Source organism: Sinohyriopsis cumingii, unplaced genomic scaffold, assembly GCF_028554795.1.
Source record: "Sinohyriopsis cumingii isolate HCF-2022 unplaced genomic scaffold, ASM2855479v2 utg000229l, whole genome shotgun sequence".
Lineage (NCBI taxonomy): Eukaryota > Metazoa > Mollusca > Bivalvia > Unionida > Unionidae > Sinohyriopsis > Sinohyriopsis cumingii.
Window position 1 is genome coordinate 2,037,787 of NW_028315879.1, and position 21,706 is coordinate 2,059,492.

Consider the following 21,706-nt stretch of genomic DNA (forward strand, 5'->3'; position numbering starts at 1 on the left):
AAATAACAACCACAACAACAATAACAGCGACAGACACCATAGCGGCGGATTTGAAACTATCTGAAGAATTAGTATCAGAACCAGAAAAAGAAATTGAGGCGGTTGAGGAGGAGGAGGGGGACGCTGACCCTCGTTGAAAAGTACACCGAAATGGGGCTAGATCAAGCATTGTATGACGTCAACATAGCAGGGCAGTTTATTAGAGCCATACAATACGTTGCCTACAGATCTCTAGACAACTTTAAACCAAGACCTTCTCAATGGGATTAGGGGTCAGAGTTCTTCCCCAATTCTACAGACAAACCTACACTGGATACCCCCCTCAGTCAACTGGTAGAAGCCGCTGCTTACATTACCGCCCATCATGGCTACGCATTTCCTGATATCAAGAATCATGTGACTAGGAGTGCGGGAAAGAACGTGAAAGCAAAAGAGAGACGTGTTACCTTCTAACAGAAAAAACAGACTTTTTTAGGGCTCCAAAAGATTGCTTTTTATTAAATAGGGAACCATATTTGGCTTGGTATCCCTCCTTGACTAAACTATTCTCGAAACAAACTTGACCCATTGGAACACTGCAACAAACTTAACTTTTTAAACCTAACAGTGACCAAACTGGTATATGTCGCTTAGACATAATAATTTAAATAAGATCAGTATGGCTATTTTTATGTACACTAAGAACTAATATTAGACAGATATGTTAGGAAATTTAACAGACTCGTTAGATTTGAACTAATTGCACAGGTGGTTAACACATTATTGGTACTTATTATTGTCGATTAGCAAAAAACAGAACTTGATTTGAAATAAGTACGGGCTAGCGTTTTGGTGAGTACTTAACATCCATGGCTGTCTTGCTGAGCACCTTTTTCCTCCTTTACCACGCTCGGACAGAAAAATGAGTGTGTGGTGAGACAATTCCCATTCATGTGTAAAGCCTTTCAGTCAGGTTGTTAAGGACTAGTTAGTCCTACACCTGAGTGGCTAAATTTAAAAATAGTCTGTGAGTACATAAAAGCCTGGGGGATGAGGCTCTCTTTCCTTCCCCAGGAGTAATTAAAAATCACGCGGTGCGTTATTAAACCAGTGATACATGCTCCATTAGAGCGAAAATCACTTTAATTCAAGTAAGCAAGCAAGCAAGCAAGTTCGGGTACCGTCTCTAGCACTCTTGATGACACCAACTGTCTGGGTTATTTTCTTTCTTGCAAGCCCCTATGTTCCACTTCTGTTTGTGATAATAACTTGTGATACTTCACATTTCCTAAAGTGGAAATCTTTACAAGCCGTACAAAATACAAAACTTATATGACTTTGGCTTTTGACACTTGCACAGACTCTTCACTTTATAAGTGTCACGAGAAAATTGTATATCCAAGTTTTTACCATTTTCAAAAACACGCACACACTTGCAGCTTGACCAGAAATATGTACATCTTGTTTTGTGGATAAGTCACAGACAAGTCCAAGCATATATAGGTGGTTATGAACATTAGGAATATCCCCTCATTTTTTCAGAAATATCAAAGCTTGTATGTGCATTTTCCCTTTTCCACTCTATATTAGTGCTTAGATTTGTTCCAAAAAAAAGAAAAAAGAAACGAAATAATTTTGAAGAAAAAAAAACTGAATTTTGAATTCAGGTTTCTCTCTGTTTATAATTTTTTTCAAGTTGATGGTGCATGACAGAGTACATTCGCCTACCTTTCCAAAGTGAGAGGCATTTCTTCACATGTCATTGCCTTTGTTAAATTCGGTTTCATTGGTTAGTTATCGTTAATCTTTAATTTTTTTCATGCATTTCTTTTTGATAGAAGATTTAAGGCTTTCTATTGTTGTAACGGTATTTATGTTGTTTAGTCTGTTGATGAAATTATCTATAGCAAAGTGCTTAAGATTTTTCAGCTTTTTTTATTATTTCAAGCCCTACAAAAGGAGACCAAGTTTGTGTTCAAAGACGATTGAAACTCTAAATTACACAGGCGTGAAGGAAAAACATCGTTGTGTTTAATCTAATCATGCTTGCCGTATCTCTTTGTGTTTTAGAGGTCATATTTCTTCTTAAGTAAATACATGCATCAATAGACAGACAGACTGGGTCATCATCCTTGAGTTTCACTGTACTTTCGGTTCTTTACTTCATACAAACCCCAAATTTATTGGTTTGAAAAAAAAAGATAACATGCCCCTCAATACTGTAACACGTCTGTTCTGATTCTACCGATGTGAGTGTGAGTGTTTATGTCGAAATGTTTAAGTGAGATATAAAAAAATGGTCAGCTTGAAAACGCGAACCAATACTGTGACGCTCAGTATTTTGATGTGGTAAGAGGAAATGGTACAACACACACACACACACACAAAGAGGGCTTGTAAGTTCACATTTCAGTGTCTGCACTGTAATGGTAACAACGCAAGAACATAGGGATTATTATGCCACACAGTCCTAGAACAAAACAATGCATCACCCGTTGTAAGCCATTTCATTGGCTATACTTATTTTCTTACCGCGTTCGCTTCGAATTGACTTGAGTAGCTATTCAGACAGTGACGAGAATGGCCATGCTTTACTGGGTCTATCCTATAGGCGATTTATATAAAAAAATATTTTTAAAAATTAAACTAATGCACGAACAATCGTACCATGGGCGATCCCATGGAAATTGTGTCCGTCTTATTGCAAAATACATCAACATTTAATTTAACCGTGCAGGTCGCTAAATAAACCTCTGATCATACACATTTTGAAAAGTGTTGTGTGACACGGATCGCCATTGTCGTTTGGTGTCTGCTTTCTTCTTCGAAAAGAGATCGTTTCGTCTTGACTATAAAAATTTAATTTGACTAAGTCTTACGCACTACTTGAACTCATACATTTACGTTGTAGGTGTAAGCCGTCGTTCTCAGTTTTCTGGAAGTTCGTTTTTGCGTTTCTCAGATGTGATACTATTTTTTATGGACCGAACGAAATTTCTTTTGGCGTGAATCAGGACTCGTGGTTTTGTGGCAGAAATGGAGAGCATTGATTAAAGCCCAGTTATGTCGTCTTCGAAATCGCTGACACGGATTTGAACTAACACTTCAGGTTTTGTGTGAGGCGATACGGTACATCATTGCCTTTTACTTCCTCAATGAAATCGTTTCATCTTATTGCAAAATTACATTTGACTAGGTTTCATACGCAGCAGGTCTCTGTATATAAGGAGAGTGTCTTAGCGTCAGAGTATTCATTCCGCTCTCAAACGATCAAAGATGGAAGAGTCAGCACAGATCGACCTGCTGGTCAAATATTTGCTAAAAGTCATACGAAAGCATAATTCACATGCGAAAGTGGCAACAAAACTTACTCTTTTGGTCGTTGATTTGATGAGAGTCATACGAAAGTGTGTAAGTGCTAATGAAGTTTGCTATATCTGCAAAGGTAAATGGGTATTTGTCTCCAGAATACCTGCTTCGTCTAAGAAAGAGAGACAAAAGTCAAGATACCTAATATCGTTGTCAGGAGAAAGGACACTGGAATTCAGAGTGCCCTACGAGAAAAGAGAATAAACAAAAACAAGACGAAACAGAGAAGAGGGATTCAGAAGAAGAAGAAATTGAAGATGATGAAGAACTTGTGCCAGTAAAGACATGGAAATGGAAAAATTGACAATGTGAGCCGATGCGTTGGCCCTGATGTGAAATTTCATACTACCTTCTAAAAGAGAATAGACCAGAAAGAACACATACGTGTCTCTTGGTCTTGACATTGTATAATAAGGATGGCGTGTTTTGTTTTCTACTCACACTTTATGAAATTGTGCCCTTTCACCTATCTCTATCCCTCTGGATCATATTTTAGTTAGAATTGAAATGGAAGGATGTTTTCCTTCACGCACGCTCTTTAGGCATGCAAGTCGGTAAACAATAGTCAGTCTATTCCTCCATTATTTTGTGTCTTGATGTTTCCTAAATCACACACTGATGCCATAAAATAACGGGTTAAATGGGTTTTGTAGTGTTGGGAGTGGGGTGGGGTGGGGTGTAGGTGTTTGGCAGAGTTGGTCATTGCAGATGAGGGCTTAGGTGCTTTCAAAAAACTTTTACTTCTTCACTCTGTGTTGATAGTATATTTGGGGTTTGTATTAGTTCGCGTACGTTTGTGTGGATAGTTTATTTGGGGTTTGTATCATCTCCCTTCTGTGTTGATAGTATATTTGGGGTTTGTATGCGTTCGCGTACGTTTGTGTGGATAGTTTATTTGGGGTTTGTATCATCTCCCTTCTGTGTTGATATTATATTTGGGGTTTGTATGCGTTCGCGTACGTTTGTGTGGATAGTTTATTTGGGGTTTGTATCATCTCCCTTCTGTGTTGATAGTATATTTGGGGTTTGTTTTCTCCTCTTCCCTCTGTATGTGTGTGTGTGTGTATGTGTGTATGTGTGTGTGTGTGTGTGTGTGTCTGCGCGCGTACGTTGTGTGGGTGTGTGTATTGGTCTCTGTTTGTCCGTATAAAACTCACTTTATCCCTATCAGATACACTCTACCTACCTACCTGCAGTAGCGTGCATTCAGGTCAGCCACTTGCAACACTGTTGATATTTATCCCTAGTGTTCAGTACAGTGACGTCACTGACGCTGGAAATTTCGAGACTATAAATATCGACTTGGGGATTTCCACATTTTGTAGCTATACATATATACTAGAATTCATAAACAGGAACGTCACTCAAGCTGAGGCTATAAAAAGATAGTGGGATTTTCCAAAGGAAAAACCCACAAGTTGGAGCTATAAATAGATAGTGGGATTTCATAGGAATTTCAGCTGATTATAGATACATAGGTATTTATCGACGATCGTCACAGAAGTTGATATTGTAAGTAGTTACTAATTTTATCTATTTTATAGTGTGTGTGTTTATGTGTGTGTGTGTGAGTATGTCTGCGCGCGTACGTTGTGTGTTTCTGTGTGTGTGTGTGTGAGAGAGAGAGTATGTGTGTGTGTGTGAGTATGTCGGCGCGCGTACGTTATGTGTGTGTGTGTTTGTGTGTGTGTGTGTGTGTGTGTGTGTGTGTCTGCGCGCGTACGTTGTGTGTGTCTATTGGTCTCTGTTTGTCCGTATAAAACTCACTTTATCCCTATCAGATACACTCTACCTACCTACCTGCAGTAGCGCGTATTCAGGTCAGCCACTTGCAACACTGTTGATATTTTATCCCTAGTGTTCAGTACAGTGACGTCACTGACGCTGGAAATTTCGAGACTATAAATATCGACTTGGGGATTTCCACATTTTGTAGCTATACATATATACTAGAATTCATAAACAGGAACGTCACTCAAGCTGAGGCTATTAAAAGATAGTGGGATTTTCCAAAGGAAAAACCCACAAGTTGGAGCTATAAATAGATAGTGGGATTTCATAGGAATTTCAGCTGATTATAGATACATAGGTATTTATCGACGATCGTCACAGAAGTTGATATTGTAAGTAGTTACTAATTTTATCTATTTTATAGTGTGTGTGTTTATGTGTGTGTGTGTGAGTATGTCTGCGCGCGTACGTTGTGTGTTTCTGTTTGTGTGTGTGTGAGAGAGAGAGTATGTGTGTGTGTGTGAGTATGTCGGCGCGCGTACGTTGTGTGTGTGTGTGTTTGTGTGTTTGTGTGTGTGTGTGTGTGTGTCTGCGCGCGTACGTTGTGTGTGTCTATTGGTCTCTGTTTGTCCGTATAAAACTCACTTTATCCCTATCAGATACACTCTACCTACCTACCTGCAGTAGCGCGTATTCAGGTCAGCCACTTGCAACACTGTTGATATTTTATCCCTAGTGTTCAGTACAGTGACGTCACTGACGCTGGAAATTTCGAGACTATAAATATCGACTTGGGGATTTCCACATTTTGTAGCTATACATATATACTAGAATTCATAAACAGGAACGTCACTCAAGCTGAGGCTATTAAAAGATAGTGGGATTTTCCAAAGAAAAAACCCACAAGTTGGAGCTATAAATAGATAGTGGGATTTCATAGGAATTTCAGCTGATTATAGATACATAGGTATTTATCGACGATCGTCACAAAATGGAACGAAAAAATTGAAAAAGAAGAAAATGAGAAGAGGAAGAAAGAAGAGGAGGAGGAAGAGAAGAAAGAAGAGGAAGAGAAGAAAGAAGAGGAGGAGAAAAAAAGAAGAAAAAGAGTGTAGGAGATAAAATAAGAACTTGGTGGAGAAAAAGAAGAAATTAGAAGCAGAAGAAAACCCAAAGGCCCTTTTCAGGGCCCCCATATTTCTCGAAAAGAGATAGCCTTTCCATTGCCTACCCCTTTTTTTAAAAAAATTTTTTTTTTTTTAAAACAAAAATCCTATGTTCATTTTCCCTTGTCGCTCAACAGTCCCACGATTTTTCTCCATGTTAATTTTCCATTGTCGCCAGATTGTCCCAAGGGGGTCTGTAATGATAATTTCCATTGTCGCTAGGGTATCCCACTTCACTACTGGAATCGGTTATTAAACTATTCATATGAATTACAAAGTGCTCATTGAAATTTTGGACAGAAACTTTCCTTAGCATTATTGTGTTCACTTTGGCATTATTTTGTACTTATTCAACACATTCTGCATTATCTGATTGTGATTCATCAAGGGTATTGGTGCATCAGCTCATTAACGACTATCGGTGCATCAACCCATTTAGGATTATTGGAATTCATTCGGAACATTCTAACCTTTTGGACCTCTGACAGAAAATATGTGATTATTTGGGATTCAATTTACATTACATTATGTTGCTTTTAAATTTTCCATTTGTAACTTAGAGAAATAAATTTAATTGTTGAATTTGCTAAGCTTGTTGGCTTCGATTCACAGAGTCGTAAACGAAATGAACAATACATCGTTCACGTATTTTGGTGTGACTTATTAAAGAAGAAATTATATTGTATCAGACACGAAACGAAATATACGTGTGCTTTATTCGCCTAAAGTTATTTAGGACAAGAGCCAGCAATGATTTATTACGTCTGAATATCTTTCTAAAAATCAAGTAAATTAGAAATTAATTCAAACACTGTGCTTATAGGCCAACGCACTACACGCTGTCAAGTCCTTATTATCACTATATTGAATTCATTATAGTGATAATAAATAGAATTGTTAAAGTGTACGCATACTACCTAAGAAAAGCATACAGACACATTATACATAGCAAAACATGGTTTATGCAGTTATGTTAGCAATGGAAATTTCGCAGTGCTATTAAAAAGGTATGTACCGCTAACAATATTTTTTAAATCAAAAAGTCAGGAAATCAAATCTTTGTCATTGAGGAATGTTACGTATATCTGATTTAATATATATATATATATATATATATATATATATATATATATATATATATATATATATATATATATATATATATATATATATATATATATATATATATATATATATATATATATATATATATATATATATATATATATATATATATATATATATATATATATAATTGTTTGTTTGTCAGTTTTAATTTTTATTTTTCTTACGTGCTATTATAATGTAAATTTATTCACTAAAGATGATACTTTTTCATACAATTGTTGGAACGTGACCGTTAGTTTATAAACAACAGGCGTTGATCTAAATTCTGACCTAGATTCAGAATTAGTAAACAAACGTTCTATTTTATTTTAAAATGATCGGTTGTTGTCATGGTCATGATGGGACTACGTGTGTTACGAAGGAAACTTTTTTTTTCTTTTTTTTTTTTGGGGGGGGAATAAAATCATTGGTCTAATCAATGCCATATTATGTGTATATGGTTCAAAAATGATCATGTGCCCCCCCCCCCCCCCCCCCGATTTCACAACTTGGGGGAATTTCGAAACTGCGTTTTATGATACAATATAATATCTGTTTTGAGAGAGATTTCTCAGTTTGGGGCTTTTCATACTGATGTCAAGTTAATTTGTTGTAGACAGATTTGAGCTATAATAACTCTTCAGATCAGTTGGATTTGAAAAGGATTAATTCTTTATTCTCTGGAAATATTTTGAGGAGTGTTCACACATAAATTATGGAAAGACATTGCTAACAAATTTAATTTGGATTTCCATCACGGGAGTGCCATTAGTGGTATTCCTACAAGGAACTGTAGATAAGCACAGCAATGACTACAGCATACGTCATGATCATCCGTCTTGGATCTTCTGTCAGGATTCGAACTTGAAAATGAAATTATTAGAACATTTATTACTAGGACTTTCCAATTTAATTCTTTTATTATTTTTATATTCTGTTTGGATTTAATTCTTAAAACCGTATGTTCTTCTCCTTTTTTTCATTTTTACAGAAGTTTCCATGAAAATAAATTATTTGTTAAATTTTAGAAAACATGGTGTTTTCACTATTTTGTGCTACTTTTTATTCGAGCCTAAATATGTAACAGGAAATGTTTCCTATATAAGGCGTGAACTACCTCTGGGTCTAAAGTTGGCCTCATGACAGATAATATAACTTTGATAAGAATTAATGAAAAACTTTACAATAAATAAATAAATCAGCCAACGTTCATTGAACAGCCAAAACATAACAAAGTCTAAATATCTTTAAAAAACAAAACATATATTGCCCTGCTTTTTACAAGCATATTTTAAAGATTATTTCATTATCTATGATCTCTTTGCTCATTATGGCATTGGTGCCGTCCAACTTAGTATTTGCTGGTGTTACTATTTCAACATGATTTAAAACTATATTGCAAATCATGTCATATATAAGCTAATGTATTTACAGGTAAACGTGTGTTTTGTAAAATATGTTTGAACACCTAGATCTTCAGGTAAATCCCAATTTGCAATCAAGTGTAATTATGGCTAACGTTAATAGGAATAATTAGCTTAAGGAGGTATTGAATATTCAGCGTGGTAGGTCAGTTGTAAATTACAAAAACGTTTAGATCGCATATTGCAGGCAACAGTACGAACTGAACTTAATGTTGCACGATAAATTGTAGTGGTCATTGTTCTGTTTATTTCAACAGTTGCCTTCTGTTTATTAACCAGCACCGCTTAAGTTCAAGTATTTAGCAATGTTAATTTGATTTCACATTTGAATGTACGGTGTTAATACACACGTCAGATTATATTTCATTTACTACCAGGCATCAATTCTGAATATGCTCGGTGAATATTGAAATTATTACCTTTACAATTTCTTTAATCTCCATGTTTTTGATGAAAAGAGCTTAAAGGAATTCCTTAAAATGATGTAACTGTAAAAGCAGCGTTAACGTTTGCGGCATATCTTTCGTTGTACTGTTTAGGCGTTTTTAGTTTATCTTGTCTTCAGAGCTGTTGTTGATTCTATATCCATGTTATTAATATTAAATGTAATCTTACATCTTAATTCCTGCGGTTTAACAGTATGCAGTATCGGATGCTTGAAATTGAAAAGGCAAACCTTGTATTGTCTCTTATTTGGTTTTGTAGCAATATTAATTTTTGACATGCTTCAGATGCAAGAATACAGTAAGTTCAATATTTGTATCACCTTTTTAAATCGCATGATACCTCTGTGGTATTATTTATTGTATGTATAGCTTTTTATTTAATTTTCGCTACACTAAATATAGAATGAACATAATGGAATATAGTCAATGAACTCGAATGAATTTTTTTTATATTAACAATCAGAAACATTTTACGCTCGCATGATGCTTGATTGAAGCTTTGTTTATTTGACACTTGATAAATGAATAGGTAATAGTATGATTCGGCGTAAAATGTATTGATACAAATTTGAGTAGTATAGGGACTTGATAGTATTGGTGTTTTGATGCATATTTAATGGTCTTTATGACTGGTTCTGAAATGATGTTGGGGGTCTGTTTAAATTGTATAACACAACTTATGGATGAATTAGTCATATCTGGTGTCATAAAGCAAAACAAAGTCCTGGAATCATAATTTTAAGGGATTCATTATACATTTCGTGGGCTTCTCTCGCAAACATAGGCATTTAAAATTTCATTGTCCAATAAGTCTAAGACTCTTTACTCTATATTACTACAAGAAAAGAAAACCGTAACATATAGACATGCATAATGAACAATAGAAAGACTAAACGAGAAGACAAAAAGAGGGAATGGAATATTAAAGAAAGAAAGAAAATTAAAAGAAATAACCGTGAAAAAGATAACAAGAAAGAGAAAGAGGAGCGAGTGTCCCGAAGAGAATTCTAGCAATTATATATTTCGAGTTTACCCTTTTTAACAAGCAGCTGCTCTGATCTCAACGGGGTTTTCTTGTACATGAATGAAAATGAATATCGTTAAAGAGAATTGTTAATCCAAATCGTATCTAATATAGTTAAATCAGGTGTTTTTTTGGGAGCCATTCGAAGTTTCAAGTTATTTAGTAGCAATGAAATGTTTAGTTTTGATACGGGCATGGTATTTGATAATCATTAATATAAAAGGCACGGTCACTTAAAAAAATATGCAACGTGACCAGTCGGTGGGCATTTTTTATTATGCTTAAGGTGATCTCGAAATTTTATTTAAAATGCTGAGTACAATGCGTTTTTTATTCAAAAAGATGTCTTACTTCGAATAATCATACTGGCATTTGTCTTCACTTGGCCACTGTGACAGCTGTACGTAGTAATTATAGAATGTGGTTATATACAGAAGAGAAATGAAAAATAAAATTCATATAAAAAGAATTCTAAAAATTGCGTCTCGTGAAATCAGTTGCATAATCAATATTTACTTTTTCAATTATATTTTTTTTTAATAATCTGTTTCATCTTTATTACAGTCTATTCAATTATATTGCTGACATATTTCGTTTTTTTCGATTCGCAATTCTGCGTACCTAAGGAAACTCGCATTATTTTCATTACGCATTAATACTTTAAGTTACGACATTTATTTGATTTATTTATTCGATTTAATTATTCGATCGCAGAAATATTGTTCTTATTAAATATTTCTTTTCAGTAGAATTTCCAGAGTTTCCAACTGACCATTCTGCTGGTACTGAATGTTAAAATTGTGATACGTACATCGTTTGTACTTAAGTAGTTGTTGAAGATTTACCAAAGATTAAACTATTCCTTGAATATAATATATCCTTTGTTGCATCAGTTTGCTACACGTTAAAAAGTGATACAGACCTTCCTTACTTCTGAAAACCATTCCTTCAAGACAGATTAGTGCAATGGCAATTACAGGGTTGTATCGGATTTTGAGACAATATTGGACTCTTTTGGTCCTTTTGGCTCCCTGTCTGTGTTTACTTGTTGTTTTCTCTCAGTGTATTGCCTGTTTGCCCTTCACCCTATTAGAAAGCCATATCCATCCCTTTTAATCCAGCCGCCCCTCCCTAATCCCGCTCAAGTCCCCTTTTCCAAATATAATCCCAATTTATAGGATTCTGGCAGGCACAATAAAGGTCGGAATCCTTTAGAAAATAATTTGTTGAGTGCTAATATATTCTATATGTGGGCTTGCACCGGGAAAAGGAAACTCCAGTTAAGGGGTATACTTTTGTTGTCTTCCCACGAGGCTCTGGACACCAAGACTGAGACGACCAGACTGGGACTACCACACTAAGATAAAACAAAATATTACGCAAAACAGATGCGTGGGAACGCTACTTAGCAGTCTTGTTTTAATAATTATAATGTATTCAATGTTCTTTGAGTGTTTCGAACGTTAATTTGAAGCCAGTGAAATGTTAAGATATTTACATTATTTTCTGCATGCAAATTTAAAGACTGAAAATCCTATTTCACTCAGTCACTACATGCCACAAGATGCCAGTAACACGTAACGCGATGCCTTGAAAAGAAAGAAAACAAAACATTTTAGTATTTGGATCACATTCAATGCTGGATTATTCGCTCCGTTCGCAAGAAAGATTACATGCCTGCTTTTCATGCATGCTGATCATGAGTCACACTTTAGATATCGTGTAGCACTGTTGCTCCTTTATTATCTTGGGCCGTAGGTGTTAACATTAAATCACTATTTGTATTACTAGTCAGTTATTCCACTATTTCTACACCCTTGTATGTTAAATAGTCTTGATAGAGTACTATTGGTAGTTTACAAACAGACCTCAAGCTTGTTTACAGCAGGTGAAAATAATCGTTTCTTCCAGATCTCACCGTTTTTGAAGTTTAATGTTTCGTGCATCTTCTAATGTATTTGTATCTATTTTGAATATATGATCTAAATCAGCAAAGTACCAGAACAAATTCATGAAAAACAACTAAAATAATTAAATGAACTGCAATTCTACACCGACTGTTTTTTGATGGCGTACAGTTTTGAGCTTTTAGTAAATGAAATTTTAGATACATGAAACGTTTGAGAAATTCCGGGATAGAAGGATGGTAGGCCTTGAGAAATATATGGAGAAAAAAGACAAAATGACTGAGTTGCCATTCCTTTGCAACTCCTGTATGGGGTTTATTTACTGTGTATACATTTTCAGACGAGACTCTGATCAAAAATCTCCAGAAATATTAAATGATAAATAGTCGTTTATATCAATTAGTCATTAAATAGTTGTCAACTCGAAGGACATTATGTTGGGATGAGCTTGAAGATTCTATTACATGGGTAGATATGGTAAGTGCGTTTACAAATTTATTTATCATACTACGCATTTGTTTAGTGTTTGTTTTTTATCGTGACCATGACATCTCATAAGACTATATAAACAAGATATGTGTCCACTGGTTACCAGTTGCGAGAAAATCTGTACAGATTTTCTGTGCTTTGAATTGTGGTCGTGATAGTCTGATTTGGTCAGCTCGTTACCTTGCTTAGGTACGTGGAATGTTCAAATTGGTACTTTATAATTAAGTCATATTTAATTATATTATTTATGCTGAATCATGTTTTATTCGAATATTTTGTAACACTGCATACCCAGCTGTAAAGAAGACATTGTCATATTTCGCAAAATATGATTATATATAATTACATTCTGCACACATATATTTCCTTTAAATTGTTCAATACTGTCTCTTTCAGATGAGGATGTCTCTCATGTTCTGGACACTTGCAATTTTATTCATATTCAATGGTAAGTTCTATTCTACCATTGTCTTTCACGATACTTTACTTTGATAAAACAATTTTCATAAAAAAGAATGAAGTCCATTGTGTAAGTGCACATATAGGCTGACGTGTATATCCACTAATCCTAACTCTGCTACGCGACCACGCAAATGCAACTCTTCGTTTTGAAACACTAAAAAAGCAATAAGACACAAACCAAACATGATATATTTATTCCAAAGCATCTGAAATGACCTTGATACTGACAAAATAATATGACAGTTAAGAAAATATTTTTAGCAATATCCGATGTAAAGATATTTGGTTTACACGTACTAGCTTTACAAACTTATCTAAACTGCAAACATGAGGAACTGTTGCAGAGTTTCTGAGAGTCACATTTTAGATTGCGTTTCTGAATATATTTTAACAGATCGCGGCCAATTACTTCTGTACTTAAACTAAAAAAAAAAAAGAAAGAAAAAAGTGAAACCAGCAAGCTTTGCAATTTGTATTTAACAAATAACTTATTTCGTAAGAAAAACAAGGTTAAAATGAGAAAAATAACTTACAGTTTTACGAGTCAAATCCAAACCTAATCCAAGAATTAAAAAAAATTAAAGTCTTATTATTAAAAATTCCTAAATGGATCTGAGTTCAAGCCCGATGAAATCCAAATTAGGAGGCGATGACATCTGTTGCAACCTTCAAAGTTCTGTTGTGTATGAGCACTTATATATTTCCAGGGATAAGAATAACTTGTAATCCATAAAATAACCTTTCATTACAAACTGGTCACAACAAAACATCTTTGCATGACAACTGTTTAGAGCCAGAATGCCCAAAATCTATCCAGAAAACAGTTACACGCAAATTTAAGACAAAAAACAGATTCCCGTATGAGGGTCGCATGGTCACCCTTCTAGAAGAAAATATAATCATTTTACATGCCTAACATCACTCACTCCCAGTATAGACTTAACTGAAATCAATGGCTCTTACTCTGGGAAAGAATAATAAAAAAATAAAAAAGTTGTTTACCAGAACCCTTATTGGTTCTGAATCAAGGTTAGCAACTTGATAGTGTGTTTCTATATTATAAGACAGAGGTCAAACAGAACTGAACTGAATTTCGAAAAACAGTGTCACATCTAGTAGTCAAAGTTACCTTATAAAAGCATGTAATGGAATTAAAATCATTAAAACTAACAACAAATATTTCATTTACATATATATAACAACGCCTTCAACATGAGCATTACATATTACTGACTTAATTGAAATAAAAGTGCAGGATGATTTCTATGCAGATTGTTATCGAAGATTTTGAATTTCAAACCCGAAACATAAATTTAATGAAGGTAAACTATTTTTATATATTTTCCACCGATTAACATAGAATTTATTAGAAATGACTACAGAAATTACTTTATTTACTTTTAACCTATGTAAATAATTTTAAAATATATTTATTAGGATTTTGGGATTTTAAAAGAAGTTTTTTTATACTTTAAAACAACATTTACCGTACAGCGCAAGGTAATATCTCGGCGACTTTTGCCCCAAAGACTATTATAAGACTTCTATTTTTTAATTCTTTGATTAATTTTGGATTTGATTCGTAAAACCGTAAGTTCTTTTTTTTCCCTTTTACCTTGTATTTCTAGGAAAATAAAGTATTTCTTTATTTAACAAAGGTTGTTGTCTTTACTCTTTTCTGTTTCGTTTCGTAAGAGCATTGATATGTCACAGGGTAATGAACCCACAGTAACCAAGCACACGGAAAGGCCTATCTGCTGTATCTAAAATGCTTCGTAGTTTATTTAGATAATATGTCCTTTACAATAAGGTCTTGTAATGTCAGGTACCACGAGTTTCACATTTATCTTTTTTATTACTGAGTTTAATTTTAGTCTAAATGTTTTGAAACACGGGGTTTAAGCACGGCTTGTTCGTGAGCTGTCAAGACCAATTTGATAGTCGAAATTTGATGATCATTACGTTCCAATACGATATCAGTCATTAACTAGAGAACCTTGTTCCAACAGGGAAAATGAAAATTATAGATTTACAGCTTTTTAGCCACATTGACACTCAGCCTTCTGAGTCAGTGTTAGTGTCAACCTTAAACCTGTGTTTAACGTTAATTTCACTAATTCTTACATAGTACTGCCACTACTAATAGCTTATACCTTAAAACGACTTTTATTTTAAAAGAACAAAATCATTACAAAAGTGATATACTCTTTTTACAAAAGGCCTTTTTCCTTATAGTCAGTCCTTTCGTGTAAAACATATTTAGCAATCAAATCATCCGCCTTTTTCTGTTTCCATACTAAATACACGAACATTACTATACTTTACTTCCACGCAATTATAGTTTTATAGTCAAATACAAGAACATTAAGACGCGTAGCTTCCACATAATTATTGGCTAAGTTTCCTTTTCACAGCATGGAACCATGCGCACAGTCAATATGACTTTAGTTAACTCATAACATCCGCGGTATACAATATTTAACATTCGCTTGTAGCAATTTTGTATTGTCTGATAGGGAAGATCGCCATATTCTAGAATGGGGGAAGAGAAGAAAATTCTAAATTGTACTACTGAGAAAACGTTTATGTTAAAACTGAATGAAGTTTTGTCTATTATATGTTTCATTTACGTAACCAGCTGATCTGTTATATAAAACGCTGAATAACGCCCTCAGTTTTGCCTAAAATATTTAAATTCTTTCAATCTTAATCTTGTTAATTTAACTAATCTTTAAATTGAAATTGTAAAATTTCATTGGAATTGTTCATATAACTGGCAATTAAATTCCGCTTGCATGGCGAGTGAGCCACTGTGTTCATAGCGCCATGTTTCATGTTCTTCGATCTTCTTCTCAAAATAATTTTTTAAATGTTTGAGGTATTTTCTTCGTTAGTACGTTCTAACATTTTGTTGGCTTTAAATGTTTATTAGTAGTTGCAAATCAACTTTCTTTAACGGTCTCCCTTTGCATTTAACTATTGTCAGTTTTTCAGCAATAAGTGTCGACTTTTAAGATAAAATAATTTTTTATTTGTCTTGCACCATATACAGCTAGTTAAATGGTGATTCCTAGTACATGTATTGTAAGACTTCTTTACAGCACTCTTCCGCCATGTCCAAAGTCTGATTAAATCTACACCTTAGCAACACGAAAACTATATGACGTAGACTCACAGGTATATCCGAGAAGAAGATCAACAAATTCATAGGTTAAATTCAGTATAATTATTTTTTATTCAATATGATAAATTCTCACAATCTGTTTAACTGAATTTTTTTTCTCACTTCAATAGTGCATGAATGTAAGAAGAATTGCATCATGTCACCTTTATGGATTTATACTTCACCCACAGTAATTCCTATGATGGGAAATACAGTTATAACAAATCGGCATGCTGGAGAGACACCAATTATAAGAAAAGCAATCTGAAGAATCCGAATCTATAGTTTTTTGTCTTTATATGAGTCTTTTTCTTCTTTGTCTTTTACTCAGTCTAAATACTTTTACTTATTTTTCCTGTCCCTCATTTTTGAACTTAGAACGGAACCTAAAGGGTGTATTTCCTTTCTTTAGGCTTAAAGGAGAATTTCCAGACGTAATAATTCCATTATATTTTTATATGACGATTTGAATTGTTGTGATGAAATTTCAACAATCTTAAACTCTCTCACTAGAATATATATATATATATATATATATATATATATATATATATATATATATATATATATATATATATATATATATATATATATATATTAAATTGTTGACTCTAGTGCGCTGCCATCTTGGGTGTCAATGTAGTTCATAAGCGGTTGACTAGCCTCACCCTGCAAATTGTGACGTCAGATGGAAAACATTAGATTCATTTATTAATAACATTTTATGATCAAGCAATACGTGAGGTACATGTACGACACTGAAAATACAGAGCACAATTGATAATTATAACTTTACTTCGACAAAACAAACCTTCTATGAGTCGACGTCAAGATTATGTTGAATAGACATTTTTTGAACTGGAAATCCAACCTCTAAATAGTAAATGCATGATCTGCCTAGCTACGAAAACCTCGGAGCATTGTGGATAAAATAGTTGCATTTTAAGTTCAATGATTGAAAACTGTTTTTCTATATGGCAACGTGATGATATAATTAGAGCAAACATCGCCAACAGCAGCTGAGGAGGGCAAATGCATGCAAAAAAAATTCACTCATCGGGTATAAGCGTTACATTTTTTATTCGAGAAAGAATATATATATATATATATATATATATATATATATATATATATATATATATATATATATATATATCAGAAGAGAAATTAGTCGAATATGTGGTCCCTCTTGCATAAGACATGATTCACAGTCATGATTACATAGAGGTAAACAAACTGAGCATGCCTCTTATGCAGCGTCAAACTAGGGAAAAGTTTAACTAGACAAAAGTTATTGGTAATTTATGTGAGTCGCAATTTACCAATTAGATTCCACGAAATTAAAATGTACGGTGCTGATTCTAACTTCGCAGTTGAACTATAGACACATTTTGTTATTTTGCCTGTCCATTTGATTGCCATGTCTAAAATAGTATTACGTTGTACTCCCTCCAATGAGTTTCCCCTGAGGTGGTTACATGTAAAAAGAATGTTGATTCATAGTACCTCACTCCCTGTTTTTCAGCATATATCTCCTTCTTGTGTTTAATCCGTATGTATGTTATCTATTCCTTTCATTGTGCAAAAATTGGAAAACAACATATATATAGGGATTTGTTTACATTCAGTGAAATGTATTAGATTGACACAATTATAGTTGATGACACGGTTTTGCTGTCAAAATCAATGATGTAAGTTACAAATGCATATATCTAAACTGACAAACACTTTCGTACTGAACAATGATTTATGATGAATTTCATTTTAAAATGTGCGGTACCTTCAATTTTGATTCAGATGTGATGGTAATGGCGCAAGCAATTAACAGTACACAGACGGGACAAGGTCAAGCTACAACCACAGGAAATGGCGCAATATATGTATCCGCTGGAAATGGACATCTCATTTTCGTCTTTATTATACTTCTGGCGTTCATAATGTTGAAGTAGAAACACATTTTTCAATTCAAATCTAGAAATATAGTTCGTACTATAATGTCCGAAACGAATCAACTGATAACTGAAATTGTAACTTTTCATTTAACTTGTCTCAATGAAGATATCTGCAAGATAAATTTAAACCTAACAGCATACAATCCTTATTAGTTTAACGCATATTAATGAATAATAAATTGCAAATATACACAGCAGGGAAGGGTTATATTACTGAATAAAAAGTAGGAAATCAATGAGTAGATTACACGTCATGTACTCTGATTAATTAATGTAACTACCTTATCATTTTGTGTAAGTTAATGAACATAATGGTTTATTCGTCTCGAAAAAATAGTTGATGTGTATATATATTCCGTTTGCATCATTTTTCATTACGTCTCTCTCAGACATAATGTAATTCTGACTGAAGTTAGGAAAATTAAGAATTGATGCTATACTTAAGCCACTTTATTTACTGTGATAGTATGATATGACGAGTGTGTACAGCGCCTTCGATCACTGGCACAGTATTTTTGAATAAAATATGAAAATTTGCTTCGTCTTCATTGTCTTCCTGCCCACAATAAATTCACGACGAAGGAGTCAAAAGTTCATTGCTTCTTACACATATATTTTTGTTTACTGTACTTGACAACTATGAACTATTACTGTGATAAATGCCTAACGCCTGTTCAAACATACCTTATTTTTTAAAGAGTGTCTTTTTATTAAACTTTCTTCATGGATACACATTTATTGTGATGAAAACAAAAACATTAAATGAATAAAGAATTTAATCATCCACCAAGTTGGTTGCCATCAGATGTGATCGATCTCAATGTCAATTGATTGCAAATTGTGAAAGGTAACTATTGTTATGGATGCCGTTGTCAGTTTATGTTAAGCATTCAGTTAACGTGTACTTATTATATTTTATATGTATAGTATATACTCGTGAAACTATATAATCCAAATATAAAATATTCGAAGTACAAACACATTTGCACTAAGAATTCTAAAAACATATAGCTGAGTACTTTAAAAACAATCTGAGTAGCAGCTGTGCCATTAAGAATGAAAAAAAGCTCTTTGAAAGAACAGATTAAATAAAACTTATATACCCCGAATAGTCCGATTGAATTAGGAGTGTACAAGCTGCTTATAGTTGCATTTTTATTACTGAAGGCACAAGCATCTTCTGAAACAAATATCTTTAGCTGCATCAACTGACAATCATGCATATGCAAGTACACATGCTTAGTAACCCTCTCACTCTCTCTCTCTCTCTCTCTCTCTCTCTCTCACACACACACACACACACACACGGGCCTAGCCAGCTGATATAAAATGACCCACGAGATGGAAGAACAATAGGATTGAATGTAAATTTATTTTACTGTTTTTAGTATCCTCTAACCCAAAATAGACTACATATGTATTGGCTACAAACACGTTTCATAATAAATAGCACAGTCTATATCGACGACAAAATCAACTGAACCTTTCGTAATATGCAATATTCATTGAAATGCTTTTTCTGATATCGATACAGTTGAATAATAACTGTTTGCAAGCTGTTCATAATGCGTAGAGGCTGTTCTTTCACCTTCAGATTCTTTAACCATACATAACTTGTCCTAATGAAGTTCAAAATATGACTTGTTTCAAACTCAGACATGTAATCTCGAAATATATGTTGTGGGCAAGCCCAAAATTTGTCATACGATTTTACAGAAATAATATAGAAATAAAATGCATTCTTTGATTTATCATATATTCATTTATTTATATTTATAACGTCTATGTGTAATTGAACTTTTATTTTATTTCACGTTTACTTGAACAGGTGAAACTAATTTGGTTATTTATATCATATACTTTTTTTAATCCATTTTTGATATAAATCATTAAAAGTTATGTCTAAGAGTTCGATTACTATGAGAAATGGAAATGGTGCAACTACAGAGTAAAACACATGATAAACTGTGATTTACAGGCACAACCATTTCGCACTATGACCCAACGCTATTCAGATTTTTAAATTTGATTAGTCTTTAATTTAGCCTGACCATTATCATTCCTACTGCTGATCAGACTTATGCAACGTTTCTAATCAATATGTGGCGTACTTTTCTGTCACATATTCAGTCGACTAGAGTTGTATGCTTGTAACAGCAAATTAAAAAAATACTGTTCGCTGATAATATTAGGTTCGCATTGATCACAAACATGTGTATACAATCACTGCGTAAACACTTTAGGAACCAAAAACAAAATGCGACATATCGTTTGATAATTTGCATCCTGACAACACTGCTATCACATAGTGTCAGCAAACTTGAGATCTCACTGGCAAGGTTTCATCCTACTGAAGAGATTTACATGTTTCGGAGGATTGTTTTTGGAAATATTCTTTTTCAGTTTCAGTTACTATCGTGCATATCCCTGTTTTCAAGAATATTTGTTTGTTTTTTTTATAGCAACAAAACACATAAATTGTATATACAATGTGACGATTGTTATGGTTTTGGTGGGGTGTTCACAATATTTTATATAAACTATTATAGAAGTCTCATCCAGGTTCTAGTTTCTTAGCAGTTAAATGTAGTGAAAGATAAATGTAAAGTTCCGAGCCCCCAGTCAGCAATGCCGACGGTTAGATAGCTAAATGTACAAAAATGTTTGAAATTTAAAAAAAAAATATTTAATAACAATTCAATAATCAAATGACTAAAATTTCCAATTACACTCCTTCCGCTCGACCCTTTAATAAGCCTATTGCAGCACTTGATTAGCAGTGTGAGATTGATTTCCACCTGCCCTTGTATTCTGTTCATCTGTTGTATCCTCTCTCCAATTTCTCCCAATTCCATCTCCTCTTCCTCCCTATCTTCCTCTAAATTCCTTCTTCTTCTCCTCCTCCTCCTCAACTTGCTCTAGACACCTTCACCTCCTCCTCCACTTTCTCCCCCAGGATTGCACTTCTGTCGACTTCGGCTGATTCGGATAATCTCACTTCCGTCTCCAACTCTTGAAAACTAGGGACTCAATGGAACCGGAAGTTATGTGTCGCCTACAAAGCTTCCTGTAAAAAACACAAGGACGGTACATTTTTTTTTCCTTAGCCTTCTCATCTCACACTACACCCAGCCTATCATCAGATAACGGCTATTAAATGTCTTCGGTCACGCATTCATTCACATCGAGATACCCATACGTTGTTGTATGGTAAAAGAACGTCATAATACCATACATCAATAAATTGCGTCACATCAGTTCATATTCCTAACCCTGTTATACTAAACAATATAACACTAATCAGACGCATTTCTTTACCTTATAAGTCATACAAAGTACACAAATATTGAAATATCCATTCTCTGGTATATGCATACGTCCATAGTAACTAATTTTACATACTTTAACAACGTTTCTATATTCACAATTCAAGCGTTTGTAAATTCTAACATAACGGAATAATAAATGCACTAGTTTACTACGAAGT

At 33.9% G+C, this 21,706-nt stretch overlaps 1 long non-coding RNA gene across 1 annotated transcript; it reads left to right on the plus strand.

Annotated features, from left to right (window-relative positions):
- The first annotated feature begins 12,743 nt into the window (after positions 1-12,743).
- LOC149774442 (uncharacterized) lies at positions 12,744-18,755 on the plus strand. The gene is made up of 3 exons (XR_016416806.1): positions 12,744-12,831; positions 13,039-13,090; positions 18,065-18,755. It is a non-coding gene; the product is annotated as an uncharacterized LOC149774442 (long non-coding RNA).
- Positions 18,756-21,706: the final 2,951 nt, after the last annotated feature.